The sequence below is a fragment of the Pristiophorus japonicus genome, chromosome 20, assembly GCF_044704955.1.
Source record: "Pristiophorus japonicus isolate sPriJap1 chromosome 20, sPriJap1.hap1, whole genome shotgun sequence".
In the NCBI taxonomy this organism is placed as follows: Eukaryota; Metazoa; Chordata; class Chondrichthyes; family Pristiophoridae; genus Pristiophorus; species Pristiophorus japonicus.
In genome coordinates this window covers 79,260,463-79,264,721 of record NC_091996.1, presented here as the reverse complement: position 1 = coordinate 79,264,721, position 4,259 = coordinate 79,260,463, and positions in this window count along the sequence as shown.

The window sequence follows — 4,259 nt, the reverse complement described above, 5'->3', positions numbered from 1 at the left end:
TGAGGCCACACCTGGAGTATTGTGTCCAGTTTTGGTCTCCTAACCTGAGGAAGGACATTCTTGCGATTGAGGGAGTGCAGCGAAGGTTCACCAGACTGATTCCCGGGATGGCGGGACTGACCTATCAAGAAAGACTGGATCAACTGGGCTTGTATTCACTGGAGTTCAGAAGAATGAGAGGGGACCTCATAGAAACATTTAAAATTCTGACGAGGTTAGACAGGTTAGATGCAGGAAGAATGTTCCCAATGTTGGGGAAGTGCAGAACCAGAGGTCACAGTCTAAGGATAAGGGGTAAGCCATTTAGTACCGAGATGCGGAGGAACTTCTTCACCCAGAGAGTGGTGAACCTGTGGAATTCTCTACCACAGAAAGTTGTTGAGGCCAATTCACTGAATATATTCAAAAAGGAGTTAGATGAGGTCCTTACTACTAGGGGGATCAAGGGGTATGGCGAGAAAGCAGGAATGGGGTACTGAAGTTGAATGTTCAACCATGAACTCATTGAATGGCGGTGCAGGCTAGAAGGGCCGAATGGCCTTCTCCTGCACTATTTTCTATGTTTCTATGTTTCTATATGGTGGAATTCTGCATTAGGATGGAGAATGAAACAGTTAATTCAGAGACCATGGTCCAGAACTTAAAGAAGGGTAACTTTGAAGGTATGAGGTGTGAATTAGCTAGGATAGATTGGCGAATGATACTTAAGGGGTTGACTGTGGATGGGCAATGGCAGACATTTAGAGACCGCATGGATGAACTACAACAATTGTACATCCCTGTCTGGCGTAAAAATAAAAAAGGGAAGGTGGATCAACTGTGGCTATCTAGGGAAATCAGGGATAGTATTAAAGCCAAGGAAGTGGGCATACAAATTGGCCAGAAATAGCAGCGAACCCGGAGACTGGGAGAAATTTAGAACTCAGCAGAGGAGGACAAAGGATTTGATTAGGGCAGGGAAAATGGAGTATGAGAAGAAGCTTGCAGGGAACATTAAGACAGATTGCAAAGGTTTCTATAGATATGTAAAGAGAAAAAGGTTAGTAAAGACAAACATAGGTCCCCTGCAGTCAGAATCAGGGGAAGTCATAACGGGGAACAAAGAAATGGCGGACCAATTGAACAAGTACTTTGGTTCGGTATTCACTAAGGATGACACTAACAACCTTCCGGATATAAGAGGGGTCAGAGGGTCTAGTAAGGAGGAGGAACTGAGGGAAATCCTTATTAGTCAGGAAATTGTGTTGGGGAAATTAATGGGATTGAAGGCCGATAAATCCCCAGGGTCTGATGGACTGCATCCCAGAGTACTTAAGGAGGTGGCCTTGGAAATAGCGGATGCATTGACAGTCATTTCCCAACATTCCATTGATTCTGGATCAGTTCCTATCAAGTGGAGGGTAGCCAATGTAACCCCACTTTTTAAAAAAGGAGAGAGAAAACAGGGAATTGTAGACCGGTAAGCCTGACATCGGTAGTGGGTAAGATGATGAAATCAATTATTAAGGATGTCATAGCAGCGCATTTGGAAAGAGGTGACATGAGAGGTCCAAGTCAGCATGGATTTGTGAAAGGGAAATCATGCTTGACAAATCTTCTAGAATTTTTTGAGGATGTTTCCAGTAGAGTGGACAAGGGAGAACCAGTTGATATGGTATATTTGGACTTTCAGAAGGCTTTCGACAAGGTCCCACACAAGAGATTAATGTGCCAAGTTAAAGCACATGGGATTGGGGGTCGTGTGCTGACATGGATTGAGAACTGGTTGTCAGACAGGAAGCAAAAAGTAGGAGTAAATGGGTACTTTTCAGAATGACAGGCGGTGAGTAGTGGGGTACCGCTATGTTCTGTGCTGGGGCCCCAGCTGTTTACACTGTACATTAAAAATTTAGATGAGGGAATTAAATGTAGTATCTCCAAATTTGCAGATGACACTAAATTAGGAGGCAGTGTGAGCTGCGAGGAGGATGCTATGAGGCTGCAGAGCGACTTAGATAGGTTAGGTGAGTGGGCAAATGCATGGCAGATGAAGTATAATGTGGATAAATGTGAGGTTATTCACTTTGGTGGTAAAAACAGAGAGACAGACTTTTATCTGAATGGTGACAATTAGGAAAAGGGGAGGTGCAACGAGACCTGGGTGTCATGGTACATCAGTCATTGAAGGTTGGCATGCAGGTACAGCAGGCGGTTAAGAAAGCAAATGGCATGTTGGCCTTCATAGCGAGGGGATTTGAGTGCAGGGGCAGGGAGGTGTTGCTACAGTTGTACAGGGCATTGGTGAGGCCACACCTGGAGTATTGTGTACAGTTTTGGTCTCCTAACCTGAGGAAGGACATTCTTGCTATTGAGGGAGTGCAGCGAAGGTTCACCAGACTGATTCCCGGGATGGCGGGACTGACCTATCAAGAAAGACTGGATCAACTGGGCTTGTTTTCACTGGAGTTCAGAAGAATGAGAGGGGACCTCATAGAAACGTTTAAAATTCTGATGGGTTCAGACAGGTTAGATGCAGGAAGAATGTTCCCAATGTTGAGGAAGTCCACATCCAAGGATAAGGGGTTAGCCATTTAGGACCGAGATGAGGAGGAACTTCTTCAACCAGAGAGTGGTGAACCTGTGGAATTCTCTACCACAGAAAGTTGTTGAGGTCAATTCACTAAATATATTCAAAAAAGATTAGATGTCGTCCTTACTACTAAGGGGATCAAGGGGTGTGGTGAGAAAGCAGGAATGGGGTACTGAAGTTGCATGTTCAGCCATGAACTCATTAAATGGCGGTGCAGGCTAGAAGGGCCGAATGACCTACTCCTGCACCTATTTTCTATGTTTTTCTATACTCTAGCTGTGGCCTAACTAGAACCCAACCAGAGTCAACACTTCAGGGGAAGAGAGGGAGGGGAACCAGTGAGTGTCGAACTGAACCCAGCCAGAGTCAGCACCTTCAGGGGAAGAGAGGGAGGGGAACCAGTGAGTGTAGAACTGAACCCAGCCAGAGTCAACACTTCAGGGGAAGAGAGGGAGGGGAACCAGTGAGTGTAGAACTGAACCCAGCCAGAGTCAACACTTCAGGGGAAGAGAGGGAGGGCAACCAATGAGTGTAGAACTGAACCCAGCCAGAGTCAGCACCTTCAGGGGAAGAGAGGGAGGGGAACCAGTGAGTGTAGAACTGAACCCAGCCAGAGTCAACACTTCAGGGGAAGAGAGGGACGGGAACCAGTGAGTGTAGAACTGAACCCAGCCAGAGTCAGCACCTTCAGGGGAAGAGAGGGAGGGGAACCAGTGAGTGTAGAACTGAACCCAGCCAGAGTCAGCACCTTCAGGGGAGAGAGGGAGGGGAACCAGTGAGTGTAGAACTGAACCCAGCTAGAGTCAGCACCTTCAGGGGAGGGGAACCAGTGAGTGTAGAACTGAACCCAGCCAGAGTCAGCACCTTCAGGGGAGAGAGGGAGGGGAACCAGTGAGTGTAGAACTGAACCCAGCCAGAGTCAGCACCTTCAGCAAGAAAGAAAAAATGTTGGAAATGATGTCATGGATTTGGCTTTCAGCATGAGGAGTCGGGATAGTGTGTGTGACGGGGATTTACAGTTGTGGGGACACCAGAGAGGAATGTGCGTACCATAGAAACCAGAATTGACTGTTCTGAATGTCCATCCTGTCCTTACAGTGATAACTTTTGTAAACTCATTTTACAGGGGATTAGAAGGGGAGGATTTTCAGATGGGAAACTTGAACAAACATCACCAAGATCTGACTGTCACTCGATCCACCGCAACATGAATATCATCAGCCTTTGAATGTGGAAAGGGAAATGTTTGTCTGTTCTGTCTGTGGGAAAAGATTTCAAACATCAGTGTGACTGGAAAAACACCAAGACACACACACCCGAGTCAGAGTGTTCCAGTGCACTGCCTGTGGAAAGCGCTTTAACCAGTTACACAGCCTGAAAAAACATCACACCATTCACAGGCAGGGAGAAACCGTACATGTGTTCCATGTGGACGAGGCTTCAACTGATCGTCCAACCTGGAGAGACACAAGGACACCCGCTTCATGGAGAAACCGTGAAAATGTGGGGACTGTGGAAAGGAATTCAATTCCCTGTCCCTGCTGGAAACTCATTGACGCAGTCACACCGGGGAGAAGCCGTTCACCTGCTCCGTGTGTGCGAAGAGATTCACTTGTTCATGTCACCTCACTGATCACAAGCGAGTTCACTCTGGAGACCGTTCATATGCTGTGTGTGTGGGAAACGATTC